This window comes from Tiliqua scincoides, chromosome 5 (assembly GCF_035046505.1).
Source record: "Tiliqua scincoides isolate rTilSci1 chromosome 5, rTilSci1.hap2, whole genome shotgun sequence".
Taxonomy (NCBI): Eukaryota; Metazoa; Chordata; class Lepidosauria; order Squamata; family Scincidae; genus Tiliqua; species Tiliqua scincoides.
In genome coordinates this window covers 118,993,695-119,010,574 of record NC_089825.1, presented here as the reverse complement: position 1 = coordinate 119,010,574, position 16,880 = coordinate 118,993,695, and the positions used below count along the sequence as shown (strand labels likewise).

General features: G+C 46.4%; 1 long non-coding RNA gene across 1 annotated transcript; it reads left to right on the top strand.

Annotated features, from left to right (window-relative positions):
• Nucleotides 1-1,073: 1,073 nt before the first annotated feature.
• Nucleotides 1,074-16,880, top strand: LOC136651025 (uncharacterized). The gene is made up of 3 exons (XR_010794488.1): nucleotides 1,074-1,155; nucleotides 6,660-6,776; nucleotides 16,211-16,880. It is a non-coding gene; the product is annotated as an uncharacterized lncRNA (long non-coding RNA).

The window sequence follows — 16,880 nt, the reverse complement described above, 5'->3', positions numbered from 1 at the left end:
TGGAAGGAAGAAGAGAAGGAGCAGTGAAGGTGAGTGGGAGGGTGGAGGCGGGCACCTCGTGCAAGCACCTCAGTCTGCCACACGGATGGACCAGCCCTGAAGTCAAGGCACCACTGGCAATGTGTCTTTGGGCAGTCATCAGGATTCAGGCTTCCTATCTAGACTGCAATTTGTAAGGTGCAGTCTCAGGCATGGATGCTCAGGTATCCATGCTCATAGCTTGCACCTTGAAATTCTCACACGATAGAAAAGCTGCTTTCCTAACCTACCAGAACTTGACGAAAAAGGTTGCTGCTGAAGATATATGAAATTTTGCAAAATGGCCCCCGGATTTATGGAGTCAGTGCCAAACAGATTATACAGTACATCAGCTGCAATGTGAGAGGTCTGACCAATAGGTCTAGCAGCAAGCAAGTTTCTCACCTGTTGTGTAAGGCCATTTCTTTCTGCCCCCCTGTGGTTCTTAATGGACAGTCTATAAACACGTACACATGAGCTACAACTGACTGGTGGATTTGGTGTCTCGAGCTCCATATAATAAACCCCAGGTTCCAGGAAAATCTGAGTCTTGGGTGGACACCACCAAGCACTTGACCCCGGACTTTATGAGTGCACCCTGCTGGGCGCGGAGGCGGCAGGAGGTTCTTAAACCTCCTGGTTTTCGAAGTAGGCTACCTGCGAATGCCAGGTGCAAGGGAGGGCACCAGGATGCAGGTCTCTTGTGGTCTGGTGTGCTCCCGGAGGCATCTGGTGCGCCAGTGTGAGATGCAGGAAGCTGGACTAGATGGGCCCTGAGCCTGATCCTGCAGGGCTCTGCTTAGGGGACCTGACGGTGCCTGCTTGTAGCCTGTCTGCAAGAGAGGGAAACCCCACAGGATGCCACCAGAGGAGGGTCTCTGAGGATCTCATTAGATCCGGCTTTTTCACCAGGAGGTGGGCAGTGTGGGTGGCGAGAGAGCCAGATCTCCGCCTCTTCCCAAAGCCCCGCCAGCTCCGTGGGCGGGGACAGGCAGGGGCTGGGCTCCGACACGCCTCCGCTGCGCCCGCCCCGGGGTTGGCTGATGCAACGTCGCCACGCTTGCAAAACCCGCGGGCGCCCTCGCCTGCTCTGCTCTGCTCTCCAGGTGGATCGAGCGCGCCCGGGCGCCAGGCCAGGTAGGGCTGTGCCTGCGGGGTGGGCGCAGCTGCCCCCTGGCACGGGGAGGCGGCGTGGGGGCTGCGGAAGGGGGGATGCCTTGGGGGTCCGAGGAGCCACAGGGTGGGTCAAGATCAGATGCACTCCGCAGCCGGGAAGGGGAAGTCAGCAGCGCCACTGCTCTGGGGGAGAGGGAAGCACCACGCTGTTGTGGGGTGGGGGCTTCCAGGCTCGCAGGGGCGCCACATCTCTGGCTCCAGCCATGTGCCCGCAACAGCTGGCTGCAGAAACTCGATCGGTGAGGCGACCCTGCCCCTTTCCAAGCCAGCCTGGCCATTCCAGGACATGCTTCCCCTATGGGGGGAATTCCGCTTTCCATGGAGCTGTCAAAAGGGGCCTTATATAGAATAAAATACATAGGGGAAAAAGATGGCAAGGCTGCCCTAAACAGATGTGGCCAGAAGCAGTGGAAGAGGTTCCCAAGGCTCAAAAGGAAAGCCAGGATGGGGGAGAGTGTGTTAGACCCTCTGAGCACTCACAAATGCTTCTAAGATGATGCCTGCCATAATTCATGTGTGCATCATCCCGAAGCCAAAGGTATTTTTTTGCTTCCATCATATTTTTCTTACGTGCCTCTGAATCGCTGGATTAATCAACTAGCACTGGTAAGATTAATCAACTCACAGTGCAATCTCAGGCATGTTTGCTCAGAAGTAATTTCGACTGTTCATTTGGGCTTAATCCCAGGTAAGTGTGAATAGGTACCTGGGGGCCCAATCCTATCCAACTTTCCAGCACTGATGCCAACGGGGCATGCACTGCGTCATGTGGTGGGAGGGCAGTCGTGGAGGCCTCCTCAAGGGCTGCATTGAGGCTGCATCAGCGCTGGAAATTTGGCTAGGATTGGACCCTAAGGCTGCAATCCTGTGGATGTTGGCCTTGCACTAAGTTGCACTGAACACAGTGGAACTTACTACTGAATAACGAGCAGGAATGCACTGTCAGACTCCTTGAATCATATTGTTGCCCTGGCAAGAATTTGAAAATGCAAAATGTCTGTTGGCATTTTGTGCCTGGCCTGTCACACCACCAGGTGGTGAGAGCCAGCTGCTACGCAGCTAGGTTTGGAGGACGGAGCTTTCCAGCAAGAGGGAGTCACTCAGGATATAAGAGTAGAAGGAGCATTTGTGTGTGAGAGAAGGGAAGGGATACCACATGTACAAAAATAGCCACCGCAACCCCAAATATGCCTGGTGGCATAGGAGGCATTTAAATGTTGTTTAATTGGATGGTGTGTGAAAGTGGGAGCAAACACCAGGTTTGCACAATCTGTCAATATTGAGACACCAGTGCATTATGGTAGGTGGTCTGGAGTTTAGGGTATAGTAACTCCTGTTCTCAAGGAGCAGCAGATGTGTCCAAGATAGGAAAGAGAAAGTAGGTAAAATGTTTCCATGGTGCATAAGAAAACTTGGCCTGGAGGACTCTGGGCTAGAGAGTGGTGGTAACAGCTGGGGAGTATGTTGCATTTTCCCATGGAGAGGACGTTTCTGCAGTCAGAAATTCCCTGCAGCGCAGTGCCCATATTGTACTTGCGATCTGAAACATCAAAGGTTACGTTTTTAATACGTACAAATGCGGATGCATGCTAACAACATAATAGATCGAGCAGCAATAAGAGCTCTTTAAAGGATGATTGATTTTCATTAGAGCTGCAACATTTAATTATCTGATCAACCAAGAACATTTTAATCCACTAACAAGGTGCTCCGTATTATAACTTCAGAAGGTTTAAATTTTTTAATATATATGTATATCCATGTGTGTGTATATATGTATATAAATACATAATTTTAATTCAAGTATTTATAAAAAAATACACACTATGAATGCTATCTTAGAAGAGGCAGGCATCTCGGCCTGCATGGAAGAAATTCTCATTTAAGTGAACCCTTCTGTGATATACCTGTGCTCAAAGCTAAGAGGCAGACTTTATTTCAGTATTTATGTGTCAATCCAGTTGATGGGTAAGTGCCCAACCCTATCGAATTTTCCAGTGCTGGTGCAGCTGTGCCAATGGGGCATCCTTTGCATCCTTTGGTGGGGAGGCAGTCACAGATGCATCCTCAAGGTATGGGAACATTTGTTCCCTTATCTCGGGGCTGCATTGTGGCTGCATCGGTGCTGGAAAGTTGGATAGGTTTGGGCCGTTAATCAACAGCAGAATCCTCTGCATGTCAAATCAGAACAGTGAAATTCCCAGAGGGGGGGCAAAACGGTAAGTTTAGCAGGTGCCTCAATGCACCATGTAAGCAGCCCCTCCTCCTAGCCTTTGGAGCCTTTCTGGCCAGTGACAGCAAAGTGGAGGTGCCCTTCCACATTGCTCTCACCACCTGGAATGACTTTAGAGGCGGGGGGCAGCTTACACATTGTGTTGAGGCGCCTGCAAAACTTACCATTTCCTCCCCCAGAACACCACTGAATCCGATGTAAGTCCATTTAAGTTCAGTGGGGTTTTCTCCCAGGAAAGTTTGACTTAGAGCCCATCCCATCCTACAATGGCCCAGAGGGTGCAGCATTGCCAACAGAGCACGTACTGTATGTGTGGGCCATTTGGTGACTAGATAGCCCAGGAGAAGTAAGTAAAAAACGTTTGTAGTTACAGCTTTGTAGGCTGCCTGGTTGCCAGTGGGTTTCCTTAGACCTGCTCTGGCTCTTTCGCTGGCATGAAGTCACCTCTGGGGAATGCAGAAAGTGCCTATTAATTCCTTATGAGCCCAAGTTTGCAAGTCTCAACTTGTTCCTGAGAAAAGCTTCTGAGTCCCGAGTCACTTCCGGTTTCAAAACACGTGTAACTTGAGACTGCATGAATCCAGGAAAATGCGTGTTTGGCAGTCCAGTTGCCCATCTCTGGCATTGTAACAGGAAAGCCATGGTTTAACCATTTGCTTACCTGCTTCCACTTCCTGTCCTCAGTTTCTTGAGTTCATGTCCATGGTGCAGCGGCTTTTGAAGAAGGAGCAATTGCATCAACTGTGGTTTGTTGGCCTCATATTAAACAATAGTTAGTACTAACCATGATCTGTGCAAACACATTTCACACTGTTGTTTCTTTGTTCTGGTTTGCTGACCAGTTGCAAACATGTCAATTCAAACGTTACACCACACAATCCAGCTTCCTTAACTGTGGTTTGGCAGGTGAATTGAGCCAGTCTTCTTGTTGGCATCCTTCAGTCTCAGAAGACTATGGTATCGCGCTCTGAAAAGTGATTCTGGAACAGATTGTCCTCTCCAGTGCGCGAAGCCTGGGTAAAGTAGATATGGAGGATAGGCTGTTACCCATGCAGCAAATCCCCCCTCTCCACATCGCTGAAATGGTCCAATGGAAAGGCAGAAGCCAATATGGTTGGTTCCAGCGGCGTCGCAGGAGTTGCCAGAACGTGACTGTGTTGAACTGCCTCAGGGACTCCGGCTCCGGATTTTGCCTCGAGGTTGACTCCTGAAGCCTTTTCCATAACTGGATGTAGCCACAAGGCAGTGGAGGTTTGGGATCAGAGTTTCCCTTCTCTAAAATGAGCTGCCTTCCCAGGCTAATGAGTCCCATCTACCCGGTGGCTATTTAGTCGCCTCTTACGACAAGTACAGCCAAACTGAGGGCCTATTCTTATCCCCAGCCCCCAGGGGTTATTGAGCCAGTATGTATCGTCTAATTTTGTAATATAAGTAAAGGCATTTCATCCTTGCAAGGACCCTGTACAGTAGGTGAAGCTTGTAATTTGTAGGGGAGTTAATTTATGGTGCAATGTGCTGAGCTTGGTTTTGGCAAGCTCAGTTCTTGGGCAACTTGCAGACCAATCCGGTGTATTCATTCTCAGAAATAAGCACCAAGGATTTCAGTGGGACCTACTTATGGGCACTGGATTGTAGCCTCAATGGCCAATGACTGTGTTTTAAGAGACGAACCTGAGCAGAACAAAAGCTCAGTTGAGAAACTGGATTTAAAAGCAGGAGACAGATACTTTCTAAAATCACACGGCCGCTTTCTGAATAGGAATAGGAGGGGTAGCTGGCAGGCCTGTGATTCGTTTTGGGTTTAACTGCCTTGTTCTGCAGCTCCTTTTTAAGAAGAAGCTCAAGTGCCCCTAAAGTGACAGCGGCTTGTGTGCTACGCTTGTAGGTCACACTGTAACATGATGCTGGGGGAGTAGGGGGTGGGACCAAGTGTTTTAAATCTGGTTGAGGGAGCAGCGAACCCATTAATCCAGATAGGGGTGGAGTAAGAGCAGGAAACAGTTGCAAGCTCTGGAAGGTTTAATGTGATCTTTTCCAAACTGCTGGGGCACACTAGCACGGAGAGAAGCGCTGTTGTGCCACAGCAAATTAGCATGTGCCACGAGGAATGAAATGGCTCCTGTAACACCCCGAGCATGGATCCTCCAAACATTCTTCTAGGAAGGCAGGTAATTCTTACTGCAACTCCATGAGACAGGTTAAGGTGGGAGAGAATGGCTGGCGTGGTTGACTAGTGAAGTTCATGACTGAGTGGGGATTTGAACCTGGGTCTTCCCAGTCCTCATCCAACCACTACACTGCGCTGTCGCTTCACCACATATTGGTCTTTCACATTATAATGTGAAGTTGACCTGTTGCCAATGTGACCTTGGTGTGCATAATAACCTGTGGCTCAGTCTCGCTCTGGCTTGGGAAACTGCTTGATAGAAATCTAGGATTCTTGAATTTAGGAATTTGGAGTGGGAGTTACTGAATTTTCCCATTGTGTTGCAAGGTTGCCTCAGGGAAACAGGTGGAGTGGTGCAGTTTATTACCAGCGGGTCGAAAGATAGTAATTGCACCTTTTTAAAGACCTACGTAACAAACTGCTGTATAACTTGAACAACAGACTTGTGAGATTTTTGTGATAGTGGAGAATGTAAATGTATGAGTCATTTCACCTATAAGGTTTGTGGATGTGCCGGGAAGGTGTGACAAGCTCAAGCATGCCCTCCTCCCCTTCCCCTTTCACCCATGTTTTCAGCAGAATGAGAGACATCCTGCTTTACTGCATTTCCTGTCACATCCAAATGGGATAACTGTGGTTTAAGCTATCCCCACAAACCAGAATATCAAACCCTGGTTTGATATCTTGGTTTGCAACCCTGTGAGCACAAGCTACTGTTTCCCACTTTGGATGTTTAATCCCATAGGGCTGGAGGCGACAGGGGCTCAATCAGCGGCCTTTCCACCACTCTATTTTTTTTTTTAAATGTGGGGTGTGACATCTCTTCTGGGTGTGACTTCAGGGGGCGTCATTTTGAGGTTTGCCCCAGGCTCCAGGGTAGCTAGCTACACCACTGCTCCCATTCCACCAGATATGTGCAGTGAGAAGGAAAGAGGAAGAAGAGATATACAACTTGCTGCTTGTTCCTGGCTCATTCCTCATTGGCCTTATCTATGAAGTAGTCTCCAAGTCTTGACCAAGCTTTGTTTATAACATCTTATGTTCACATTTTTGCTCTCCCATCAGGAGGACGTTGGATGAAACGGTCCTGAACTGTTGTTCGTAAGCAAAGGAGCCCTTTTTCCAGAACATTTTGATAGCTTGTCCTCCTGAGAGTGGTTTGACAGCGAAGACAATAGTCAAGTGAGTACATTGCTGTTCAGATGATAAAGCAGGGGTCTCCAAACTTTTTGGCCAGAGGGCTGCATGAAATATCTGGCGCATTGCTGAGGGCCGGAAAAAATTTTAAATATAAAATTTAAATAAATAAATTAGAGATGGAACTTAGTTGAATGAATAAATGAATGAGTGGGCTCATTCACTTAGCCTCTCCAGCCCTCAGAACATCCTTCAGATGCAATCAGAACATAGCTCTGGTCATGTTCAGTCGAGTGGGCCAGAGGCTTTCAGGGGACAAGAAGCTGGCCACGGGCCAGATAGAGGCTCACTGCGGGCTGCATCTGGCCCCCGGGCCGGGGTTTGGAGACCCCTGTGCTAAAGTACCATAATAGAATGGCAAGTACAGGGAATTTCTCCTGGATAGATTTCTCTGGCGACTAAATACTTTTTAATTGAGAAGCAAACATTGTGTGCCTCATCACAGAATGAGAGGAGATGGCAGTAAAATCTTCAAAAATCACCTTCAAAAAAAAGGGGTACTTTAAGCCATTTTTGCCCAACGTTGCATATACGCAACAGGGACCAAATGTGGGCCAGGCAAAATGAAGCCTATGAGGCCCACCGCTTGCCTCTCCTACCTTGAGGAGGCTTCCATGATGGCCTCTCTCACTGTAGGATGCAGCACATACCCCATTGGCACGGCTGCATCAGTACTGGAAAGTTGGATAGGATTGGGTCCCATAGCAACCAACCATGGATTAGCAAGTTTTTGATCCAGGAGCCTGGAAGGCTGTTTGCATAAGAGCTTATTGGCCAACAGAAGAACAACAGCACTTGAGTGAGACTTCTGTAGTTCCTCTTTTTCAGATTGCAGCACAGCACACAGAGTCACAAAGCCACACCCAGTTTTTCGAACATGGATCCACACTGCAGATTTCTGCCTCAAGATCCTTGCTTGCACCTTGGGGGGCCAAACAACACGTCATGCTCGGTCCTATGTAGGTTCCTGACTTTATTTCTGAAAACCAAATGCTGCCATCGGAGGCTGCAAAGTAAAATGGAGAACTTGAGCTCTGTGTGCATGTATCTTCTCCGTTGTGGGGTGAGGTAGCTTGGGGGCATGTATCATTCTTAGGGGGGAAAATGGCACAAGGGGAAGCAGTTAAGAACTGCCCCCTTTACTTCCCCACACATGCTGGTTTTCTTCCTTAGTTTGAAGCCTTGATAGTTGCGTCTTGGGAAAGAAAAGGCAGGGACATGGTCGAAACATTGTGTGTAGTTTGGCACTTCGAAGGGACAGTACTAGTTAATGTTGCATAATCTATCATGTGAAATGGCGTCATAGCACACAAGCATCCCTGAGGATCTTTTCCTTTATTATTTATGCTGCTCCTTCAGACGTAGGAAATGTAGACAGGTCCCTGCTCCCAAGAAACTTACAAAGAATATGGGCAAATACCATTGTTTTATTTGGGGTGAAGATTAAGAGGTTATGTGTACACACATTCCACGACTATCAAAAGCAAATGTGAACATAGGGAAGGGTCTTATGCTGAGTCAGGCCATTTATCAGTCTAGATCACCATTGCCAGCACAGACTGGCTGCAGCTCTCCAGGGTTTGACAGTAATTTTTCTAGAATTACCAGGCACTGAGAGCCCAATCCTATCCAACTTTCCAGTGCTGGTGCAGCTGCAATGCAGCCCCGAGGCAAGAGAACAAATGTTCTCTTACCTTGTAGAGGCATCCATAACTGCCCTCCCACCACAGGATGCAGCGCACATCCCATTGGCATGGGTACACCAGGGCTGGAAAGCTGGATAGGATTTGGCCCTCAGTCTGGGATCTTCCACTGATCATCCACATAATGTGGTTTGGGGTGCAATCCTAACCAACTTTCCAGCACTGAGTAAGGGCAATGCAACTCTGAGGTCAGGGAATAAATATTGCCTTACCTTGAGGAGGCCTCTGTGACTGACCCCCAACTGCAGGATGCAGCATATGCCCCACTGGTACAGGTGTGCCAGTACTGGAAAGTTGGTTAGGTTTTTGCCGTTGGTCACATAACGCTTGCCTTCCTTTTTGTTGTAAACTGCAGCAATTGTTTGAAGGAACTTTGACCAAGGAGCTCAGGGTGGTGCACTGTGTGTGTATGTGTGTCCCTACTCCCCATTCCCTCTCTCCCAGCAATCCTGTGAAGTAGTTTGGCTTGAGAGTTGGTAACCAGTCCAAATTTGCCCAATAGCTGGGTAGGGACTGGAATCCAGATCTCCCCAGTTGTAGTCTGGTATGCAAACCACTATACCACACTGGCTTTAATAGTACTCTACATCCTAAACAAGATAAATCTAGCATTGTCTCATCTCCCAGGTCTCAACAATGTATATATATATTTTAAATGTTAGCAAACCATCAGTTGATGGGTGCTATGAGATTAAACAACCCCCACATCGAGAGATTACGGTTTTTACCCAATTCCATATTCGTATTTTTTGTGAATGAATGACTTCTTTTTGTTCCCAAGATATTATCAACTGGATTGTTACAGGATTCTATAAAAGCACAACTGCATGTAGATTGTGGTTTTCAGATTATAGTGGAAGACATACAGAAATATACTCTTCTAAATAGCAATTAAGGGCGCAATCCTAACCCCTTATGTCAGTGCTTTCCAGCACTGACATAAGGGCAATGCAGCTCTGAGGTCAGGGAACAAACATTCCCATACTTTGAGGAGGCCTCTGTGAGTGACACCCAACTGCAGGATGCAGCACATGTCCCATTGGCACCGCTATGCCAGCACTGGAAAGCACTGACATAAGGGGTTAGGATTGCGCCCTGAATTATTTGTTATAACGCACCCTTAGATTGGGGATTTGATTAATTTAACTGTCATTTTATTATGATTATTTGTATTGCATCATCCGCTTACATAGTCTTATACAAAGAATGAAAGGACAAGCCCCTGCCCCAACAGGCTTACAGTCAAGAAAATGGAAGAAACAACAGAAATAATGAGGGAGAAGGAGCCGCAAGTAAACCATTGAAATTGTAACAAGATCGTATTGTTGAATTTGTATGGTCAAGGAAGAAGAATAGAGTCTTACAGAAGCTGAGAACAGAGGGAGATATGTGTTTGCTAGATTTGATTAAATGCTGAGACCAGATATCCCAACAAATCATTGTTAGGAAATGGAACTAACAGTTCAGTGTGATGCCTGAACCCACAAACTAGGGTTTGGAACTGACTAGCAAATCAGAATCAGGAACTAATTTCGAGTGGGTTTTCAAACCATGATTTGGACTAACTGTGGTTTGGAGTGATATCTGAATGGATATCAGAGTCAGACACTCACTCCACCTCCAGGGATAGCTGGACCACAGAGATGGGAGTGAACATATGAATGTTGGAAGCCAGTGTGCAGAGAAGATACAAAGTGAATGCACAGAAGCTTGAATTGCCTTTGATGTGCTTGAACAAGCACGTGAGAAACTTCTGTCTCATGTAAGTACAAGGATGTGCATGTGTGAATGGGACCATCTCACCATTGCTCCACATAGCTCAATATAGCAGGCTGACAGAGGCTCTTCTAAGTTTCAGGCCAGCAATGAAAAAAATCTTTCCCAGGCTTTTTAACAGCAAATCTTTAACTGGAGATCATACCTGGGACCTTGGCAGGGCATGTGCTCTGTCCCTGAGCTCTGTTGCTTGCCCCTTTTTGAGTGCCAGGACTCGGCCATAGAACATGTGAAAGGAAAAAAAAATGTTAAAGATAAGAAAAATTGAAATAAAGTGGACCTCTATGCAGGTCCAAGCTGTCTTTATTTTATAAAGCCCATTCACATACAAATTTGATCTCAGATGGAGATGGGAAAGTTGCTTTTCCAAAACTTGGGAGAGCAGCTTCTAGTTGGCGTAGACAAGCCTGAGTTGGATGGATCAACAGTCTGACAGTATAATGAGAATATTTGTTTTGGCCTCAGAACCATTGTCTGATTCTGGAGGAAAAAGTGGCTCATTTTGTCATTTCGCAGAATTCTGATTGGTGGATACACCGGGCAACCTTATTTATCGGAAAGGTAAATAATTGTTCCCTGGGGCTTAATTCATGTGGAAGACCTGTTGCAAGAGAAAAGCATGTGCAAACACAGTCTTGCCTCACAGTTGATCCTTAAATGTGTTCTCAAGAACCTTTCCTTCTTTGCAGATATAAATGCTTTCTTAGTTGGTAGGTCATCACATTGGATAAATAGACTTCAGAGCATTTACGGAGAGGAGGCTGGCACTGCCTGATAGGCAAGTATAGGCTGTCCTGTGCCAGCACTGCCCGCTTTCTGAACCCAACCCTCCCCCCCTGCGCTGGCACCTATCCCTTCCTTTCATATCTGACCTCGACCATGCTTATTCTGTAAGTTTAGGCTGACATCAGATCCTCATTGTAGGCAATTATGAGTGTTTGGCATTGGCCCTGGAAAATGGAGAGGGCAGGAAACAAATGATCACTATTAACTCAGAACTAGGTCTGACGGTTGGCATTGCTTTGCACTCTCCCACTGAAGTTGGCAAAGCACCCTTTCTCCCCAGTCTTTTACAGGGACATGCAGGCAAATTCAGGAGGTTGTATGAATAGACACAAAGATGATGACTGGAGGGGGGGGGAGGAATGTTCTCTAGCTCAGCAGTACTGCAGCTGATAACTGAATGAGACGTAATATGATAAATAAGCAACATTTCTCACCAACCAACAGAATAGTTTGAGGATACTGGAAATGTGGTTTATGGGACTGTAAGAAAATAAGAAGAGCTGCACTGGATCAGGCCAAAAGCCCATCTAGTCCAACTTCTTGTTCCTCACAGTGGCCCACCAGATGCCAGCACATAAGACAACAAGATACCTGCATTCTGTTGCCGTTCCCTTGCATCTGGAATTCTGAGGAAGTCTTCTAAAACCAGGAGGTTGTACATACCCATAACAACTTGTAACCTGTGATGGACTTTTCTTCTAGAAATCTCTCCAATCTCCTTTTAAAGGCATCTAGGTCAGGTGCCATTACCACATCCTTTGGCAAGGAGTTCTGCAGACTAACTGCACGCTGGGTCAAGAAATATTTTCTTTGGTCTATTCCAACTCTCCTGAAACTCAATTTGAGTGGATGTCCCCTGGTTCTAGTGTTGTGTGAGAAGGAAAAGAACATCCCTCTGTCTATCCATTCCCTGCATAATTTTGTATGTTTCAATCATGTCCCCCCCCAGGCAACTTTTTTCTAGATTGAACAGCCCCAAACGCTATAGCCTTTCCTCATAAGGGTGATGCCCTAGCCCAGTAATCCTTTTGGTTGCTCTGTTCTGCACCTTTTCTAATTCCACTGTGTCCTTTTTGAGATGCACAGATTAGAACTGTACACAATACTCCAGGTGTGACCTTATCATTGATTTGTACAATGGCATCATAATATTGACTGTTTTATTCTTAATCCCTTTTTTAATTATCCCGAGTGTGAAATTAGCCTTCTTCACTGTAACTTAGTAGTAGAGCGGATGCTTTGTGTTCAGTAGGTTCCTTGTTCAGCCCTGGGCATCTCCAGGAAGGGCTGGGAATAACTCCTGTTTGGAACTCTTGAGACCTCCTGCCAGTCTGTGTAGACAGTACAGGATAAGAACCGGGAGAGGGGGAGAGATAAGGGTGAGATTGAAGAGCGGAGGGTGCAGTTTGATGCCTGGTGCCTGCAGAGCTGAGATACAAATGGGGAAGCTGCTGGCTAGGATTAAAGAGAGAGAAACTGGGAAGAGCCAAAAGTAATACTGCTTAGAAGTGGAATCAGTTTGGTGCCTGTAAAAAAAAAAAAAATCCTCCTCCGAGGCAGGAGCTCCAAGCAACTTGAACAAATCTTCTGTTTGTTCAAAGAAAAACAAACATAGCGTTTTGAGTTATGCCACCCAAACTAGCAGAGCTTCTAAGCAAAGGGTGTTTGTACCAGTCTGAATAATTTCAGGTCCTGAAATTAGACTGAGAAAATAAAATTTGACATAACGTTTTCCGTTAGGGGCAAAGCATATATGACGTTAACTGTACCAGAAATACTGGTGTACTTGTGTGTGTGTGTGTGTGTGTGTGTGTGTGTGTGTGTGTAGTGCTTGAGGAGGTGCAAGCTGGATCAGGATTGTGTTGGGGATACGGAAGATTGAACTCTACCCTTCTCTGCTGCAGTCCTGATCTGGATTGCGTCCCTCCCGTGCATGCTGCTTACACAAGAAAAACCCTTTCTTTGAGCCAACAGGAGCTTATTTTCTTGTGTCAATAGAAGGGTGCACAATCTGGATCAGGAACACAGAATGGAATAAGTTAAAGCCTCTCCCTACCCTGTTCTGATTTTGATTGTGCTCCCTCCCCATCATGCTGTTTACACAAGAAAAGGCAGACACACCAGAACATATTTGTTTGGCCCTTGGTGTAATGCTGAGAAGATGCCCAAACAGGTGTATGAAAAGCTTTTGAGAGATATTTTTGGCTCTTGAGAGAGCTGCTGCTCCTCCCTCTGTGTGGTAACAATGTTACAAACCTTCTGGGGATCAAACAGAGGTAGTTGTAGCTCAGAACCAAGTAGGGGTTCATCCTGTTTCCAAAGTGGCTCACAGCAACTCAAATTTGCTGTGCAATGCTGCGAGTGGTGGACATTGTGCATAAATGCATAAGATGGTGGAATGCCTCATCAAAGATAGAATCTCAAAACACATAGGTGAACAGGCCTTGCTGAGGGAGAATCAGCATGGCTTCTGTAAGGGTAAGTCTTGCCTCACAAACCTTTTATAATTCTTTGAAAAGGTCAACAGGCATGTGGATGTGGGAAAACCCGTGGACATTATATATCTGGACTTTCAGAAGGCGTTCGACACGGTCCCTCACCAAAGGCTACTGAAAAAACTCCACAGTCAGGGAATTAGAGGGCAGGTCCTCTCCTGGGTTGAGACCTGGTTGGAGGCCAGGAAGCAGAGAGTGGGTGTCAATGGGCAATTTTCATAATGGAGAGAAGTGAAAAGCGGTGTGCCCCAAGGATCTGACCTGGGACCGGTGCTTTTCAACCTCTTCATAAATGACCTGGAGACAGGGTTGAGCAGTGAAGTGGCTAAGTTTGCAGACGACACCAAACTTTTCCGAGTGGTAAAGACCAGAAGTGATTGTGAGGAGCTCCAGAAGGATCTCTCCAGACTGGCAGAATGGGCACACCTGGAGTATTGTGTCCAGTTCTGGTCACTGCATCTCAAAAAAGACATAGTGGAAGTGGAAAAGGTGCAAAAGAGAGCGACTAAGATGATTACTGGACTGGGGCACCTTCCTTATGAGGAAAGGCTACGGCGTTTGGGCCTCTTCAGCCTAGAAAAGGGTGAGCCTTTTCAGCCTAGAAAAGCCTGAGGGGGGACATGATTGAGACATACAAAATTATGCACGGGAAGGAGAGAGTGGATAGAGAGATGCTCTTTACACTCTCACATAACACCAGAACCAGGGGACATCCACTAAAATTGAGTGTTGGGAGGGTTAGGACAGACAAAAGAAAATATTTCTTTACTCAGCGTGTGCTCAGTCTGTGGAACTCCTTGTTGCAGGATGTGCTGACTGCATCTGGCCTGGATGTCTTTAAAAGGGGATTGGACATGTTTCTGGAGGAAAAGTCCATTATGGGTTACAAGTCATATTGTGTATGTGCAACCTCCTGATTTTAGAAATGGGCTATGTCAGAATGCCAATGCAAGGGAGGGCGCCAGGATGCAGGTCTCTTGTTATCTGCTTATCCCTGGGGCATTTGGTGGGCCGCTGTGAGTTACAGGAAGCTGGACTAGATGGACCTATGGCCTGATCCAGTGGGGCTGTTCTTATGAAAAGAAGATGCAGGCTGTGTTCACAGGCTTATAAAGGAAATGACTACAGGTGCAAAGGGAAAGGTAGACAGCTGGATGGAGCAGTGGTTTGGGAGCTGGACTTAAACCTGAAAGAGCCAGGTACAAATCCCTGCTCAGCCGTGAAGCTTCCTGGGTGACCTTGGGCCAGTCATTCTCTCTCTCTCTCTCTCTCTCTCTCTCTCTCAGTGTCACCTACCTCACAGCAGTGTTTATCAAACTGCGGGTCGGGACCCACTAGGTGGGTCATGAGCCAATTTCAGATGGGCCCCCTTTCATTTCAATATTTTGTTTTTAATTAATTAGACTTGATACCACTACATTATGTGACTGCGTTTGGGGAAATGTTACAGTCTTGTACTCTTAACAAGCTGCTATGTATATTCCTTTAACTATGATAGTCAATGGGACTTACTCCTGGGTAAGTGTGGGTAGGATTGCAGCCTAGGATTGTTAAAAACATTCGTGCTTGATTATGTCACTTCCGGTCATGACATCACTTCCAGTCGGTCCTGACAAATTCTTATTCTAAAAAGTGGGTCCCGGTGCTAAATGTGTAATAACCACTGCCTCACAGGATTGTTGTGAGGTCAAAAGGAGGGAAGGAACCATGTACACCAGCCTGAACTCCTTGGAGGAAGAATGGTACAAAAATGTGGGGGGGAAAATTAGAGGAGGAAGAACAGTTTGACGAAGCCAGAACAAAGAATTGAGTTATTGACAGGCATTTACATCCAACTGATTTCCCCAGTATTATTATTATTAACAGTATTTATATACCACTTTTCAACTAAAAGTTCACAAAGTGGTTTACAGAGAAAAATCAAATAACTAAATGGCTCCCTGTCCCAAAAGGGCTCACAATCTAAAAAGATGCAAATGAATACCAGCAGATAGCCACTAAAACAGACAGTGCTGGGGTGAGGTGGGCCAGTTACTCTCCCCCTGCTAAAAAAAGGAGCACCCACTTGAAAAAGTGCCTCTTACCCAATAAGCAGGGGTTAATTAGCAGTATGGGGTTCTTGCTTGGATAAAGGTGGCAAACTAGTAGCCAGGGACATTGGCTGGGCTAACCTCCTTCTTGCCTCTGCAACCCCAGGGCAACTGGCCTTTGGAGCAGAGTTCCTTATGAAAAGAAGTAGGGAAGCAAGTTGATGGCTGGGGCAGCTTGGTCTTTGCCTGACACAGAGGGGAGAGGCGTACAACCACCCAGTGTTCTCTAACCAGCCAGAGGCCAGAATGACCTTCCTGCTTACTGCCACAGGACAGACAGCAGAGTGCAAAACTGGGATGGAAACCATCATTTGAAGTGGGTTCTGTCCCACTTTGGTTTGTTTTACATCTGAAGAAGGCAAAGTAAACACAAACTGTGTTTTTTTCCCTGAAATAAGGAAAAGGGGGAACGAATTGGAGCATTGTGCAAGCAGGGAGAGACTAAGCTTGATAATCTTCTGTGGTTTGCAGTATTAGGAATGTTTTGTGTGTGCAAACCAACCTTGAAATGTAACATTCCTTCTCCATCTTCTGCTCATTTGTCCTTTGTCTTCTGCTTCTCTTTGCAGACCTGAATCCTTGTGCTTTGAAGAGGGGCCAGCGAATGCATGTGCGTGCGTGTGTTTCATTACATGTACGGTTCATTAAGTAGATTGGACACTGCTTTCTCCCATTTATACATGCGTGAATGTTTATGGGCAAATCTGTACATATAAACATGAGTTCAGCCCCAGAATGTTGGCTGTGTTTGAATGAAAGCACAAGGCCTGGGTTTGCATCAGTGAGGATGTCTGTGACTTGGCACTGAGTGTGCAACTTTGCTTGTGTAAACCGAAGTAGTGGCACAACCAACTTGGTTAACGTTTAAGTGTGCAAAGGCATGTATTACCTTCTGAAGAACTGTGTAAATGTGTTCATTTGTGCCTATACAACAGCATGAGTGCGGAAACACACAGTTGTCGGGACTGAATGTACGTGTGCGCGAGCCAATGTGTGAGATAACTGTTACACATGAATGTGCACATCTAAGTAAGTAAGCGGTACATTTGTTAATGTGCAAGAAGTGTTGACACTTGCCTGTGTAATTAGTGCAGTTTCAACTATTCAAGCATGCACAAGAACATGTGCTAGTGTGGACAATTGCATCAGGAATTGTGTTTGGGTGTGTTCAGCTGAGTCACCTACACTCAAACAAGCTTATAGGTGTGTGAAAGTGCAACGGCAAAAGAAGTTAGCTGT